At 37.1% G+C, this 18241-nt stretch overlaps 1 pseudogene across 1 annotated transcript in view; it reads left to right on the top strand.

The window, feature by feature from the left end:
- The first annotated feature begins 3459 nt into the window (after positions 1-3459).
- The window catches only part of LOC143585740 (ABC transporter G family member 35-like), a 30343-nt pseudogene continuing 15561 nt past the window's right edge, over positions 3460-18241 (top strand). Inside the window, exons 1-3 of the transcript XR_013144591.1 lie at positions 3460-3818; positions 3906-4115; positions 4196-4280. The product of XR_013144591.1 is annotated as an ABC transporter G family member 35-like (transcript). The remainder of the gene's footprint in view (positions 3819-3905; positions 4116-4195; positions 4281-18241) is intronic.

Genomic DNA, 18241 nt, shown 5'->3' with positions numbered 1-18241 from the left:
TCAGCGATATGTTGGTAAATTATTGACTCTGAAAACATTTAACAAATCTTTAAACGACAAGAAAATTCTCTTGAACAAACCCTGCGGAAACATATTTCCATCTTGGGATTTGTACCATTTGCCATACAAACACAATTCAATGGTTCTCCGAGCCACGTAGCCCTTTGGAGAACTGGTTATGATTGCATGTTCAGTTATGTTTTGATCCAGACACATGTATAATCAGTCTGAGTTGCTTTTATTTTCTATCTTGTATATTAGGGATCACATAATCTCTTATAAACATTTGACTGACTCTTTAAGATAAACAACCCGTGTATTGAGTATACATCTTTTGACTGCTTGTAAAGTTTAACGTATTCACTTGTGATTGTATGTATAGAATGATGTGGTGATCTCGTTTAAAAACTTTTGTGAATAAATAATGCTATAATAAAATATGATTACATAAATACCTGGATCGTCTCTTGATCCAGCTACAGGCCTTTAGTCTGGTTTTGATAACTTTAAACCTTGATAGATCATTTGTTTGGATAAAATATTTAGACTTGTAGTCTTTCTATTTATTTACAAATCATGTGCTATGTTTTTCATGTTTCTTTTTTTATTAAGAAACATTTATGTTATGTTTCTTTTCCAAGAAGAAACATAAATTTGACTAACCCTTTGTATGTAAAAGCTTATGTTTCTTATTCATGAAGAAACAATATTTTGACATTATCCCTTATAAAGAAACCATTTAATTTAGTAACTAGTCAATGGTGGGAAGGGGGGGGGGGGGGGGGCTTGATACATGTAAACTCGCACGCCACAATTGGGACGCTAATAAAATATAAAGTGTATAAAGTTTGCTCTAGTAAATGTCTGCGCGCATTGCGCTGGGAGCGAGCATTTATATATGTAGACTTGTGCGTCACGATGAGGACATTAATAAAACATTAAGTTAATAAAGTTTGTCCGTGTGTTACCGCAACTTGGTTTTGAATAAAATTTACATCGAAATGTAGGTAGGAGTAAATTTGAAAAATGAATCAAATATTACTAAGTCGAGACATCTAAGTAAAAGTTAATTATAAACATTGAATAATAAAATAATAAAAATAATAATGTCATGAAAATAAGCTTCTAAATGCATGGACTATTTTATTGACTTGCAAATACTCACATAACTACTTGGATACATGTTCAAACCTTATTAGTTATCCCATGAATAGTAGCTTTTGTGAGATAACTACTACTTGTTTTTAATATATATATATATATATATATATATATATATGTATATATATATATAGGTTTAAGTTCAAGAAAGAAATCAAATTATTGCAAGAAATGAATATGAGCCACTAGTTTTATTTTAGGTTTTAAATATTTAAAAATAAATAAAAAAGATGTTAATGTAACAATAAATGCAATCTCTCTCTCCAATTAATACAACTAATATAACCATAATAAATATCTCTAATTAATATATCTAACTAATTTAACTATAATAATTAAAAAGATAAAAACACTAATTTAGTTTTAATTTTTATTTACACATTCTTCATTTTATTCAACATAAATACAATTTATTCATATAATATTATTTCTTTATATTAAAAAAATAATTTCCATTCAATATATTAGCATATATCAACGTATTTAATTTCAATAAATATACAACCTACATAAAGTTATATAACCTACACTAGTTTTGAGCAATAAAAAATTTATAATCTACACAAAGTTAAATAAATATACAACCTACAGAAAGTTATATAACCTACACCTGTTTTGAACAAGTGTAGATAATCTACACAAAGTTAAAATTTTCGTGTGCAGGTGTTTTTTGTGTGTAGGTTATATGTTTTCGTGTGCGTGTGTATTTTATTGATGATGAATTTTGTGTGTAGGTTAAATGTTTTCCGTGTGTAGGTTATATGCTGTCTTATTCTTAGAACAAGTGTAGATTATACGTTTTTGTGTAGGTTGTATGTTTTTGTTGATATCTAATGCAAACACATGTAAAATTATTTTTTGGTATTATTCATCATAATGTAAGTATGTGTTGATGGATATTAATATATTGAGTTGGAAGAAATTAGTTGTGGATAGAAAGAAATTTTAATGTATGAATAAATTATACGTGTGTAGGATAAAAATTCAAGAAACAAAACGTATGTTATAAAAATAAATGGGTTCTTAATATTTTCTAATTATAATAATTTATTTAGTTATATTAATTAAATAAATAAGTATTATGGTTTATTAGTTATATTAATTGAAGAAAGAGAATAATTAATAGTTTCTTTATTTAGCTTTAAGTATTTAAAACTTAAAACAAAACTAGTGGTCCATATTCATTTCTTGCATTTCTTGCAATAATATCATTTTTCTTTTGAACCATCTCCTATATATATATATATATATATATATATATATATATAAAAGATGTGAAGTTCACCAAATGGACCACTGAATTTGTTAAAATAGTCATTGACTAAATGGGCCACTGAATTTGTAAAATAGTCATCGACTTTTACATTTACATTTGTTTCAAGTAGGTTTTGAAGGATCTGGATTTTTGGAGTTTTGTCAGTGATAAAGCCGGATTGTCTGAGTTTGGGCTAGGAAGCTGCCAGATCTTTAAAGTGTGGGCTATGAAGAAGCCAGGTTGTCGAGGTGAACTTTTGACATGGCAAAGCCGGCTCTTTTATAACTATGAGGGAAGCGAGATAGCTCTTCTGTAGTCGATAGTGACACGTGTACAATGGAAGTTAGATTCTCATCTCAGCCTTTTCATATTTCTTTCGGCTCGTTTGTTGCCGTTTATTAGTCATTTTCTTATTGATTTGTTAATTTGCCTATTGTAAATTTTGTAATAGACTTTTAAGTTTAGTATTGTTTTGATTGAATAATTTGGTGTCCCATATTCGCATTTTGATGACTCTCCCATTTAGTTATAGTTGTTAAATTAACAAAAATAAATAAATAAATGTTATGCAAATTACTTTAGACATATATATCGTCGATAGCAAAGCATACAAGACATACACGAATCTAGAACACGTGGTAAAAATATAAAATGGTAAAAGAATTTGTTACGTATTTTCTTTTTTGACAGAATCATATTAATACTTGTTAATTAAAAAACACCACACCACTCTTCTAGAGTTCTAGAACAAGACAACCGTACGTAACCACGCATGATACTCATTTGAAATTAATATTGGTCAACAAAACACCCCAAAACACAATTTAAAAAGAAAAAAACACCCCAAAACACAACTTGTTTGGACACAAATATATACAACCCTACTTTTCATTTATAATTATAATATTTGTGACATATAAACTCATGAAAAATAATAAAAAAAAATACATGATGCACGACAAAAATTGTTAGCGTTAAATAGCTGGTAGTCAGTTAATAATGAACGCACACCAACACTGATCAACTGGCTGTTTTGAAAGTGAAGAACGGAGGAAAACAGTGGAGTAAATATTATTAGAAGCATACGTAGAAGACTGAGTAGGGGAATAGAAGATGTGTTATCCATTGGTAGCAGTGGCAGCAGCCGCGAGCGGAGCAGCCACGGCTCGGTGGCGGACGAAGAGGCCTTGAGATGGGCTGCTTTGGAGAAACTACCCACCTACCACCAAATCCGAAAAACCATCTTCAACAATTTAGACATGCAAACACCATCTGATGGCTTGTTATTGGATGTTGGAGAACTCGACTCGAAAGCTCATCAAGAGTTCATTGACAAGATCTTCAAGGATGCTGAAGAAGATAATGGCAGATTCTTGAGGAAGTTTAGAGATCGTATTGATAAGTAAGATTTTAACTCCATAATTGTTAGCTAAATGGTTTTATAGGTTATTATTATTTGTATAAATTATGAAACAGCTTATCCTTTCAGGGTTGGCATTTCTCTACCAACTGTAGAAGTTCGGTATCAAAATTTGACGGTTGAAGCGGATTGTTACATCGGTGATAGAGCGCTTCCAACGCTAATAAATGCCGCCAGAAATTTAATCGAATCGATTCTTAGTTCAGTTGGAATCAATTTGTCTAAGAAAACCAAACTCACAATTCTTAAAAATATATCAGGGATAATCAAACCTTCAAGGTACGTAGTAGTTAATTTGCAAGTTCTACCAACCTTTTTTTTAAGAAAAAATAATAATTACTTGATTTGTAATGTTATAGAATGACACTTTTGTTGGGTCCGCCATCTTCTGGGAAAACAACTCTTTTGTTGGCTTTGGCAGGAAAACTTGATTCTAGCTTAAAGGTAAGAATGAACATGAGTTTTTGAAATTATGCATTTGTCAGTTTAAATTAATTAGTCGTTCCTTTTTGAAATTTATGACCGAAACCTGGCTGTCTCAAATTTTTTTATTGACGAAGTTAGTTTATTTTATGATACAATATGAAGAACAACAATAATTATCAACAATATTTAACGTTTATCTTTTTAAAGGTGCTAACGTCACTTTTTTTTTCTTATACAATTTTAATTATATTATACTTTTTTATTGTGTAATTATTAATTATATTAGAAATAAAGAATTTTGTTTCTTTTTACAAACTATAAACAATCATAAAATAAAAATCTATATTAGCATCAATTCATGTGTAAGATGTATTTCTATAATGGTATTTGGCATAAGTAATATACAAGTTTAAAGTAACATAATTAAACGAGCTTTTAAACCCGTATAATGCATGAGATTTAACAAATGATAAAATAAATAAGGTTCGTTATTTGAAATAAATGAACAAACCTAAAGGTAAAAAACAAACGGAATATATAGTACAAACAAAAAGAAGTTTAAAATTTCAAATTTATAAATTTGAAAAAATCTCTTTAAATATCTCAAGTATTATCATCGTCATCCAATATTAACAGTTTTAGGCCATGTTTGCTAGTTACCCTGAATAATACAGCATATAGTCTCAGTAGGAAAAGAATTAAATCGAATGAACATACCCCTAGAAAACGATTGTTTTTTACTATTTTCTAACTATTTAACTTTTATATATTTACGTTTACTTGTTTGATATTCAGTTAACATTCTTTTAATGTTCTGACTATTTTATAAATCATATGACAAAATAATTTTGACCGATGATCCATTAATAACTATAATGAATGAGATAAAAAATAGAAGATTATGATAGAAAATTGACTGATTTATAACCCATTGCCAAAATGGTTTTGATGATCCATGAATGAAATAGAATGAATGAGATGAGAAATTAGACATCTAAACTTCATTATTTTATTTTATTAGAAGTATATGATATGCATTCAAAATAAAAATTGAATTGAATTGTACATGAAAACTTCTTTGGATAGTTAGATATGTTTTATGCTAAATTAAACTTGTTTGACACCCAATTAATTTTATACTTAATGGAAATTACAATCTTTATTGGATATTAAATTATATTTATTTATTAAAGGATAGCGTTAACATAAAAGACAACATGAAATAAGCTTATTAATATGCCTCAATAGCCTTTTAATAGCAAAGTTAATTACTTATAATTAGTTTTGTCCTTTGAGTATCCTTCGAGATTTGAACCAAGATCTCTTAAATAACTAGCCAATGATCTCTAGTTCAATTAGTTCTAGTGGTTAATTGAGACATTCAAAGACTACAATTTAAAAGGAAAAAGTAACCCATGACCTAATGGTCTAGTGGTATGGTGTCCACCTTTTAAAGTGGAGGTGGTGGGTTCAAATCCTTGCAAGTGCAAGGTTAGGGGGATTTTAGGTGAAAAAAAATTTGTTGTTTCAAAAAAAAAAAAAAAAAAAAAAAGGAAAAAGTAAATCTTGAGTTCAAACCTCATTTAAAATATATTAGAAGGCTTAAGTTAGATCATGAATTTTCTAGTGAAATGAGATGATCCGACGGGCCATTGACCCTAGTTGCCTGATTGCTTGATTGTTCGTTAAAAGAAAAGACAAATCTCTTAAATAACTAAATCAATTAAAAAATTATGTTAAAGTAACAACTGAAAAGACATAAAGGGAAAATATGATAAAATATAATTTAAAATACCACATGGATCATCATGGGTATATTAAAATATCTCCATTTTTTCAAAAAATATATTAAATTTTCCTTTTAACAAGAGGAGTGCTTATTATATCGGGGAAAGTTAGCGTACAAATAAAATTAACGTGTTAATTGTAAGAATAAAGTAAATTAATTATACAAGTATATATTAATTATGTAACTACATCATAGAGTAATTATGTAATTACCATATGATATAATTACGTAACTGTTTTACTTGTATATATAATTACTATATTAGATTCTCACAATTAGCACGTTAATTTAATTTGTATTTAAGCCAAACCTTATTATATTTTACTCTAAAACCACTTGAACAATAAATAACACTTCTTTTGAGAGCATTCTCAATTTAGCCATCAAATTATGTAAGTGAAAATTTTATAATATAGGAAGTTGTTTAAGGTGTTGTGACTAAAAAATATAGAGCATGTTGTGATTTTACAGTATATTTGAAAAGTTCTTATAATATCATAAAAGTTTTTTAATATTTTTTGAAATAAATAGAAAAGTATTATTTATTTGAACAAAAACGAAAAAAAAAACAATGATTTTTAATGTACTTTTGAATTTAAAGATAGTGAATGAATGAGAGTATTCGAGTACTATTCCCAACCCATCCCCTAATTTTTGTGAGATCTTTTTGAAATTATAAGATAAGATTAAAAGTGGTTGTGAGTGAATAAGAGAGAAAAATTAGTTGTTTTTTTTTTGTAAATTTGGAGAAAATTTGTCTTCATTTATTTTTTAATATTTGTTGAAATTAGTTGTGAATAAATGGGAAATAAATTGTAATGTTAAATGCATAAGAAATATTATTTAATTAACATGTGATAGAAATATAATGTTTTTTTAGTGTAATTATAGAAATGGAAATAAATGATGGACGGAAAATGCTCAAGTAGGGATGACAATCAAACCCGGACCCGACGGGAATACCCGAAACCCGACATAATTGGGACGAGTATTACCCGTCCCATTAGAGTTTGGGACGGGTTTGGGATTAGTTTTGAAATTTTTCGCGGGTCTGGGACGGGTTTGGGATTTATAAAATACCCAGTTACCCGCCCGATTACCCGATAATATTGACCCATTTACCCGATTATTTACCCGACATAATTTTTTGTATATATTTATTATACATATATAAATACATATGTTTAATATAGTAATATTAAAAGTAGTATTTTTGATTTTTTGTTAACCGGTGCGGTGGTGCCGTTCAACTAATTGACTAAAAGATATAGTAACATTAAAAAAATCTATATTCTAATATATTTTTATATATTAATCATAAAAAATAATTTGGCAATTCACTTTTCGATCAAATTCTTATTGACCAATGGATTTATTTGTTAGAGTAGCTAACATGTCCATTTTTTTGCCACTTTATTTTGGGTAGAATTGTATATATTTTTTAAATAAATGTATCATGAAACTATAAGAATTACTATATCGTTTTGGTTTATTAAATTATTTTACGGTGATCATTTTTTGTAATTGATTAGTTATATATATTGTCAAAACCCGATTGGTTTTATGTCCGGTGTGCCCGACAGGTATTTTTAATAAATTAACGGGTACGTCTGAAACCCGCGGGTATGCCCGATACCCGATGGGTAATTACCCGATAAAAACCCGACAGGTTTGGGACGGGTCTGGGACGGGTTTTTATAATCGGGTCCGGGTCTGGGAATACCTAAACCCGTCCTGTAACATCCCGAAATTTCCAAAATGATATTAATTATATTACTTAATAATAGAGGGAAAGTTTACTCGGGTTATCGGGAAATAAATAAATAGAGTAGGAGTTGGTATGGGTCGGGCTAGTGTTGGGTAATGGATATGGGTTATGGACTTGGGTTATGAAAGAAGGAAGGAGAGTCCATGGGCTTAAGCCCATGATCCCTAAATATAAATACCATTAACCACCATTTAATCCTCATTCCCATACACACACACCCAAAACACACACAACCCGAACCAAGATCCGAAGGCGAAAACCCGAGCTTGTTGGTGCTGGAACGTCGTGACGGACCAAAACAACATCAAGGCTTAACCGGGTTCGTAGTTCGACTCGTTCAAGGTACGTTTATAGTTAGAAATCGTTCGTATAGGTTCGGTTTGATTTGAGAAATGATAGATCTGAGTTTGTATGGTAAAAACGAATCCAACAAAGCTAATCTTACTGAAAATGGTTAAGATTTGATGGGTTAATCGATTGATAAAAGAACCCGTAACCTATATGCCTAAATCGCACCCTTTAAACATCGATGTTAGGTCGATTTGATGGTTGGGGTTTGTAGGCGCTGGTCAGACGATCCCGTGGGTACCTAAATCGAGTTATTTGGTTAAGAAACGAAGGTGATTAAGGGATTTAAGAACGAACAGTAGCTGCAGACGACAACTTCGCCTGCAGGCTAAGTTCGCCTGATGAACTTCGCCTGCAAGCTAAGTTCGCCTGATGACAACTTCGCCTAAAGCCAAGTTCGCCTGATGACAACTTCGCCTAAAGCCAAGTTCGCCTGATGACAACTTCGCCTAAAGCCAAGTTCGCCTGATGACAACTTCGCCTAAAGCTAAGTTCGCCTAAGGTTTAACTTCGCCTAAAGCTAAGTTCGCCTAAGGTTTAACTTCGCCTAAAGTCAAGTTCGATTAGAGAATAGATTAAAACGATAAGTAAAAGTAAGCTAATACTAGGCCACCAGATTAGATCAGGCGAGTATTGATACGTGTAACTTATACAGTCAGCCGAGCACAGTTAAAGAAGGGATTTACAACTATCAGAGGAAGAAGCAGAGTTCAGGTGAGTTTCTAGCCCCATTCCTTGTTATGTTTTCGGGGCTGTGTGCATACTCGATGTGTTGTTAATACATTTATCCTAAGTGATAAGTGTATGCCATATGTGATATATGTGATGGATATGAATGATTGCTTGTCGGTACGCGAACGATCTTCGGATATTGCGCGTACTGTCAGGTTAAAAATAAAGGTACGAATATTATATATAGAAGATGTATGAATATTACAAATGAATACTTGTCGGGGCGTGAACGATCTTCGGATATTGCACGTATCGACAAGGGGTATGGTTGTTAAATGAATGATGTAAAGAACGCCTAGAATGTGTAACATCCTAAAATTTTTATATTGATAAATAAAAGAAAGTTATGTTTAGTAATTTCACGTTTTAGTTATTTAATGTCGAGTAAGGAACGGGTCTTGGGCTTAGTTATTTTATGAACTCGGCCTGTCTCGACCCGTAGGAAGCCAACCCGAGCCTAACCAAACCCGTAGTATATAAACGAAATTTCTTGACACATCCACCATTTTCACCATCTTCCTTCACTTACACCCACCCAAACACTCTCAATTCTAGAGAGAGAAACTAGAGAGAGAAAGTTCTCAAATCGCCGATCCGAGTTCACAATCTTGTTCCTAGTCGTTTTTGGTAAGTCCCTCTCGAAAATCATCCGTTTTCATAACCATTTCGGCCTCAAATCGAGCAAAAACGTAACTTGAGTTTTCGGGTCAAAAACCGCCTTGTTTTGGTGTCAAAATGCAAGCTTTTGTGTTTAAAAGTACTAGGAATCGATAGCCCTTTCAATCCCGAACATTTCCATGTCAAAAACTTCGTTTTTGGGTCAAAAATCTGGAAAATCTGGAAAACCCGTGAGTTTCTCCGTCGCCAGCTTGAAGGAGTCGAATCAGACTCATTCGATCGAACCAGTCGATCGAATCAGTCCATTCGATCGAATGTGTAGATCGAACAAGTCCAGTCGATCGAATAGGGAAGCAACCGAATGGTCTCCAACTCATTCGATCGAATGAGTTTTGTATTCGATCGAACGTGTGCCTATTCGATCGAACGCGTGTCTATTCGATCGAACGTGTGTCTATTCGATCGAACGTGTGTCTATTCGATCGAACGTGTGTCTATTCGATCGAACGTGTGCCTATTCGATCGAACGTGTTCCTATTCGATCGAATCAAGCCAGAACCAAGCTGTTTCCAAGTTCGCCTAAGGTTTAACTTCGCCTGAAGCGAAGTTCGTTTATAAAATAAATTAAAAACCTAATGGAAAATGTGTTAAGGCAGTTATCGAAAATAAAATTTTTCCAAGCTGACCTGGCAGCTTAACCCCAGCCAGGGGCTCTGCCCCTTGGACCCCGCTAGGGGCTGCCGCCCCTAGAACCCCGCTGCCAGGGGCGCTGCCCCCGGACCCCCGTTCGTTGTGGGTCATATATAGATAGAAATACAAACGAGTAGCAGTAGTTAATTGATATGTGTAAATATTATACAGTTAGCCGAGCCCAGTTAAAGAAAGGAATTACGATCAGCGGCGAGCGTAACAGGATCCAGGTGAGTTTCTAGCCCCATTTATGTGTCATGTTTTCGGGGCTGTGTGCATACTCAATATGTTTGTTAATACGCTTATCCTAAGAGATAAGTGTATGCCTTATGTGAATGATGTGATATGTGTGAATGATTGCTTGATGGTACGTGAACGATCTTCGGATATTGCACGTACTGTCAGGTTGTAATGCTAAGTTAAGGTAAGTATGATATGTATGCTTATGTGTATGAATGTGATAAGGATAATAAAAGAAAGAAATGATAATGTATGGTTGTATGGTTATGAAAAGGGTACCGAGCCCTAATAATACTCGAGGAAGGAGGGTACCGAGCCCTAATAATACTCGAGGAAGGAGGGTACCGAGCCCTAATAATACTCGAGGAAGGAGGGTACCGAGCCCTAATAATACTCGAGGAAGGAGGGTACCGAGCCCTAACAATACTCGAGGAATGTAGGGCGTAGTGCTCTTTATAACGTAAGATATGAAAGTAAGAAAGTAAGAAAGTATGAAAGTATGAATGAAAGTAAGAAAGTAAGGAAGTATGAAAATATGAAAGTATGAATATAACGTTATGTAAATGGTATGATTACGTGATTATCTAGAACTCACTCAGCGTAGCTGACTTTTAGTATGCACGCAGGTGAGTAGGATGAGGCAGCTCGCTTGAGGAGACACATGGCACTGAACAAGAATCTGGCATCTGAAGATTGTGATGTGTTAACTTTAATGCTTTAATGTGAAAGACAATGAATGTTTTGAGACAAGTTATGAATTATGTAATGTTTAATGAAAGTTTTATATTCCGCATAAATGTTTTAATTAACTCTGATATTTAGAACTGTGTTTATGAGTAAATCCAACACGAAAGTAGGGTTACCGGTATCGGGGCCTTACAAGTTGGTATCAGAGCAAAGTTCGAGAGATTTAAGCATCCTACATGCTTAGACTCGAACAGAGAATGGGATTTAAGTAAGAAAAGAAAGAAGATGCCAGTTCAAGAATGCCATGTGTTGCCCAAGCAAGATCAGTAAAGGTATGGTGTAGGATTAAAAGATATTTGTTAATGAGAAAGGAAAGATATGTGAACGGTAGGGACAGGAATAATTGATGGTTTAATTTGACAAACTGCTTAAGTAGAACCAGCACAAATGGACTCATAAAGGGAAGTGTATAGGACACGGAAAGTAACGTGATCAGCTAATCACAACTGGCCACTGTTATTACCTGTTAGCCTTACTATCCTTGTACTAAATAGTTCTTTGAGTGATGATGTTTGTGTTTTCCCTTGTAGAATACTAATGGCGGGAGCTGGAGAATTTGTTGGAACTGGGGGTCGCGCTGGACGTCGTGGCAGGCCTCGTCTTGTCCGGCAACCCTCGGTAGAAGAAGCTTCCCACACCGAAGATGAAGGAAGCGCAGCTGGAGGAGACCAAAACAACAACGAAGAAGTTCAACTTAGCCCTGCAGTTCAAGCAGCCATTGTTCAGGCTGTGGTTGCTGCTGTGAAGAACCTGAATCCCGAAGGATCTGCTGGAAGCCGTGAACGAACCGCTGAAGGGGCGGGTGGTGATGGTAGGAAGGATGGGGAAGGTGAAAGAGGGGCCTCGAGTGGGGATAAGTCTGTGAAAGTCGATGATAGGAGAAGAGGACAAGGTGGGTGCAGCTATAAGTCCTTCAAAGGATGCGACCCGCCAAAGCTGACCGGGTTGGGTGACGCAATCGCTACTCTCCAATGGATAACCGCTATGGACAAGGTTATCCGCATTAGCGAATGCCGCCCCGACCAAGCTGTGGGGTATGCTACTCAGTCATTCGTAGACGAGGCTATGTATTGGTGGGAGAGTGTGGAGCAGAGGAAGACCCGCGAAGAGATCAAAGAGATGAGGTGGGATGATCTGAAGGAGTTAGTGATGATGAAGTTCTGTGCAGACGCCGAGGTTGAAAGGGCGGAAATGAAATTCTTAAACTTGAAAGCTGGGGCAATGACACATCGTGAGTACACCACCGAGTTCAATCGAATGTCTAGGTTGGTGCCCGATATGGTCAACACTGAGGCAAAAAGGATCAAGTGTTATGTGAGGGGATTACCGCAGAGAGTTCGCATGTTAGTCAGAACAAGTAAACCTACTACTTTCGATTCTGCGGTCGAACTCGCAGAAATGGTTTATGCAGACTTGGTTGCGGATGATGTGGTGGTGGGAGATGAGAAGAAAGAGAAGAAATGGGTCGCTCCTGCTAAACGACCCGGTACCCAGATGTGGAACCCTAAGAACAAACAGCCGAGAGTTTGGGAGAACAGGTCGTGCAAGACTTGTGGCAAGGCGCACAGTGGTGAGTGTAGGTGGGGAAAGGGTTCGGATACATGTCATAAGTGTGGAAAGATACATGCCGGAGAATGTAAGTTTGGGTCGAATGTTTGCTACAAGTGTGGGAAGGCAGGTCATTATGCTCATGAGTGCAGTTCTAAGCCTGCATGCTACAAGTGTGGTAAGACGGGTCATTTTGCTAGGGAGTGTACCGAAAGCGAAGCGGGAGGTAGTAGAAAGAAGGATGCCGATCAAGCTAAGCCAAGAACTAGAGCCTACATGCTGACCCAAGAACAAGCCAAGCAGATTCCTGATGTTGTGACGGGTACGTTCCTAGTAAACGGCATTTCTGCTTTAGTATTATTTGATTCTGGTGCGAATAGAAGTTTTGTAGCTACGACATTTAGTAAACTCGCTAAAATGAAAGACTGCCGAGTGTCCGAAACTTTTGTAGTAGAGACCGCTAGTGACACTTCGGTTAAAATAACGAAGATGATTAAGAACTGTAAGATAGAATTGGAAGGACATGAGTTCCCGATCACCTTGTACGTTATGACCTTGGGAGGGTTCGATGTGGTTTTGGGTATGGATTGGTTGTCTGAGTTTGAGGCTCAGATAGTATGTAGGAGTAGGACTATAAGGTTAAAGTCATCGGATGGTAGCGCGGTAACGGTTTATGGTGATAAGGAAAGTTCTGGGCTTAATGTCATTTCGATGATAAAAGCTGAGGGTTTGCTAAGGCGAGGGTGTGGTGCTTACCTGGCGTATGTTGTCAACGCTACGGCCGAGACGAAAGAAATGAAGAATGTTCCTATTGTGCGCGACTACCCAGAAGTATTCCCTGAGGATCTTCCGGGGTTGCCACCTGAGCGAGAGATAGAATTTCAGATAGATCTAGTACCAGGAGCCCAGCCCGTCGCGAAAGCGCCTTACCGTCTAGCACCGTCCGAGATGAAGGAATTGATGTCCCAACTGCAAGAACTCCTCGACAAGGGTTTTATCAGACCGAGTGTTTCCCCGTGGGGCGCGCCAGTATTGTTCGTGAAAAAGAAGGATGGAAGTATGAGAATGTGCATAGACTATCGTGAGTTGAATAAGCTTACGGTAAAGAATAGATATCCTTTGCCAAGGATTGATGATCTGTTTGACCAACTGCAAGGTTCAAGTTGGTTCTCACGAGTAGATCTCAGATCAGGCTACCATCAGCTAAAGGTGAAGGAGGCAGACATCCCTAAGACAGCGTTCCGAACGCGGTATGGACACTACGAGTTCCTCGTAATGTCATTCGGTCTAACCAATGCTCCTGCAGCATTTATGGACATGATGAATAGGGTGTGTCGGCCGATGTTGGATAAGTCGGTTATCGTATTCATTGACGATATACTGATTTATTCAAAGAATGAGTCTGACCATGCTGAGCATCTGAGAGAGGTATTGGAGACACTGAAGAAAGAGAGGTTGTACGCCAAGTTTTCGAAGTGCGCGTTCTGGTTAAGAGAAGTGCAATTTTTAGGTCATGTGGTTAATCCGGAGGGGATTACCGTGGACCCAGCTAAGATTGAAGCAATAACGAATTGGAAGACTCCGCAAAATCCGACCGATATACGAAGCTTCCTGGGGTTAGCTGGCTACTATAGGAGATTCATCGAAGGTTTCTCCAAGATAGCCGCACCGCTGACCGGTATGACCCGAAAGTCAATAGTATTCAGCTGGGGGAAATTTCAAGAAGAAGCCTTTGAAGAATTGAAGAAGAGACTCACGCAAGCTCCAATCCTTACTTTACCCGATGGTGATGAGGATTTTGTTGTTTGCGCTGATGCCTCGCATCAAGGGTTAGGTTGCGTGTTGATGCAACGAGGGAAGGTGATAGCTTACGCGTCTAGACAGTTGAAGGTCCATGAAAGTACTTATCCGACGCATGATCTGGAGTTAGCAGCTGTAGTGCATGCTCTTAAGATATGGAGGCATTATCTGTACGGTACTAAGTGTACTATCTATACCGATCATAAGAGTTTAAAGTACTTCTTCGAGCAGAGAGAATTGAACATGAGGCAGAGAAGATGGTTAGAATTGATAAAGGATTACGACTGTGAGATTAAGTATTACCCCGGTAAAGCTAACGTGGTCGCTGATGCGTTAAGCCGTAAGAATGAGGAAGTCCTTGCAACAGTGAAGTCATACAAGTTGATCATGAACTCAAGTCTTTTTGAAGAAATCATCAAAGTGCAGTCAGAAGTGTTAGTAGACGAAGGGTTAGTAAAGAAAGAAAGGATTTATGGTCAGCAAGATGAGTTGATGGAAAACACTCATGGAGTTAAGACAAGGTTCGACCGTATGTGGATCCCACGCCATGGTGATCTTAGAAGTCGAATCTTAGATGAAGCTCATAAGTCAAGGTACTCAATCCATCCAGGAACTACAAAGATGTACCAAGACCTGAAAAGAGATTACTGGTGGCCAGGAATGAAGAACGATGTAGTGGATTATGTTGGTAAGTGCTTAACTTGCTTACAAGTCAAAGCCGAACACCAAAAGCCTTATGGAAAGATGCAACCGCTAGAGATACCTGAGTGGAAATGGGAACACATCACCATGGATTTCGTAACTAAGCTACCTCGTACAGCTAAGCAACATGATACCATCTGGGTGATTGTGGACCGTTTGACCAAGAGTGCTCACTTTCTGCCCATACGAGAGGCCATCTCGTCAGAAACGTTAGCAAGCTTGTTCATTAAAGAAATTGTAACCAAGCATGGAGTACCGTTATCGATCGTGTCTGATAGGGATACACGGTTTACTTCGAGGTTCTGGAAGAAATTTCATGAAGCTATGGGGACGAGGTTGAACATCAGTACGGCGTATCATCCTCAAACCGATGGACAGTCTGAAAGGACGATCCAAACCCTTGAGGATATGCTACGTGCTTGCGTTTTAGACTTTGGTGGAAGTTGGGATGATCATCTGCATCTGGCAGAGTTCTCCTATAACAACAGTTACCATTCGAGTATTGGTATGCCACCGTTTGAGATGCTGTACGGTAGACGATGTAGAACCCCGGTGTGTTGGGGTGAGATTGGTCAGAAGGAAATGGGAAGTATAGAAGTGGTTCAGGAAACGTCTTCAAAGTTCGATCAGATCAAAGCAAGAATGAAAGCCGCTCAAGACAGACAAAAGTCTTATGCAGATAAGCGGCGACGACCAATTGAGTTTAACGTTGGCGACTATGTGATGCTTAAGGTCTCGCCTTGGAAGGGGATTATCCGTTTTAGGAAAAGAGGAAAGTTGAGTCCGAGGTACATCGGACCGTTCAAGATTGTAAAGCGTGTGGGTGAAGTAGCTTACAAACTGGATTTACCCGATGAGTTAGAAGGAATTCATTCAACCTTCCATGTTTCTCATCTGAGGAAGTGTCTAGCTGATGACACGTCTCACGTGCCCTTAATGGACATCGAGGTTGATGAGCAATTGAACTACATCGAGCAACCGATAAAGATCGTTGATCGCAAGGAGAAGCAGCTTCGTCACAAGATTATACCCTTGGTCAAAGTGATATGGAAACACCGCAAGGGATCGGATGCTACTTGGGAAGTCGAGGATGAGATGCGCAAGTTTTACCCTAGTTTGTTTATGTAATAGTTAGGTTTCGGGGACGAAACCTCTTTAAGGGAGGAAGACTTGTAACATCCTAAAATTTTTATATTGATAAATAAAAGAAAGTTATGTTTAGTAATTTCACGTTTTAGTTATTTAATGTCGAGTAAGGAACGGGTCTTGGGCTTAGTTATTTTATGAACTCGGCCTGTCTCGACCCGTAGGAAGCCAACCCGAGCCTAACCAAACCCGTAGTATATAAACGAAATTTCTTGACACATCCACCATTTTCACCATCTTCCTTCACTTACACCCACCCAAACACTCTCAATTCTAGAGAGAGAAACTAGAGAGAGAAAGTTCTCAAATCGCCGATCCGAGTTCACAATCTTGTTCCTAGTCGTTTTTGGTAAGTCCCTCTCGAAAATCATCCGTTTTCATAACCATTTCGGCCTCAAATCGAGCAAAAACGTAACTTGAGTTTTCGGGTCAAAAACCGCCTTGTTTTGGTGTCAAAATGCAAGCTTTTGTGTTTAAAAGTACTAGGAATCGATAGCCCTTTCAATCCCGAACATTTCCATGTCAAAAACTTCGTTTTTGGGTCAAAAATCTGGAAAATCTGGAAAACCCGTGAGTTTCTCCGTCGCCAGCTTGAAGGAGTCGAATCAGACTCATTCGATCGAACCAGTCGATCGAATCAGTCCATTCGATCGAATGTGTAGATCGAACAAGTCCAGTCGATCGAATAGGGAAGCAACCGAATGGTCTCCAACTCATTCGATCGAATGAGTTTTGTATTCGATCGAACGTGTGCCTATTCGATCGAACGCGTGTCTATTCGATCGAACGTGTGTCTATTCGATCGAACGTGTGTCTATTCGATCGAACGTGTGTCTATTCGATCGAACGTGTGCCTATTCGATCGAACGTGTTCCTATTCGATCGAATCAAGCCAGAACCAAGCTGTTTCCAAGTTCGCCTAAGGTTTAACTTCGCCTGAAGCGAAGTTCGTTTATAAAATAAATTAAAAACCTAATGGAAAATGTGTTAAGGCAGTTATCGAAAATAAAATTTTTCCAAGCTGACCTGGCAGCTTAACCCCAGCCAGGGGCTCTGCCCCTTGGACCCCGCTAGGGGCTGCCGCCCCTAGAACCCCGCTGCCAGGGGCGCTGCCCCCGGACCCCCGTTCGTTGTGGGTCATATATAGATAGAAATACAAACGAGTAGCAGTAGTTAATTGATATGTGTAAATATTATACAGTTAGCCGAGCCCAGTTAAAGAAAGGAATTACGATCAGCGGCGAGCGTAACAGGATCCAGGTGAGTTTCTAGCCCCATTTATGTGTCATGTTTTCGGGGCTGTGTGCATACTCAATATGTTTGTTAATACGCTTATCCTAAGAGATAAGTGTATGCCTTATGTGAATGATGTGATATGTGTGAATGATTGCTTGATGGTACGTGAACGATCTTCGGATATTGCACGTACTGTCAGGTTGTAATGCTAAGTTAAGGTAAGTATGATATGTATGCTTATGTGTATGAATGTGATAAGGATAATAAAAGAAAGAAATGATAATGTATGGTTGTATGGTTATGAAAAGGGTACCGAGCCCTAATAATACTCGAGGAAGGAGGGTACCGAGCCCTAATAATACTCGAGGAAGGAGGGTACCGAGCCCTAATAATACTCGAGGAAGGAGGGTACCGAGCCCTAATAATACTCGAGGAAGGAGGGTACCGAGCCCTAACAATACTCGAGGAATGTAGGGCGTAGTGCTCTTTATAACGTAAGATATGAAAGTAAGAAAGTAAGAAAGTATGAAAGTATGAATGAAAGTAAGAAAGTAAGGAAGTATGAAAATATGAAAGTATGAATATAACGTTATGTAAATGGTATGATTACGTGAT

The sequence above is a fragment of the Bidens hawaiensis genome, unplaced genomic scaffold, assembly GCF_021521415.1.
Source record: "Bidens hawaiensis isolate Kalapana, Puna unplaced genomic scaffold, B.hawaiensis_p1.1 tig00034159_1, whole genome shotgun sequence".
Classification (NCBI taxonomy): domain Eukaryota; kingdom Viridiplantae; phylum Streptophyta; class Magnoliopsida; order Asterales; family Asteraceae; genus Bidens; species Bidens hawaiensis.
Note: the sequence above shows the minus strand (reverse complement) of the source record. Positions and strands in the feature narration are given on the sequence as shown.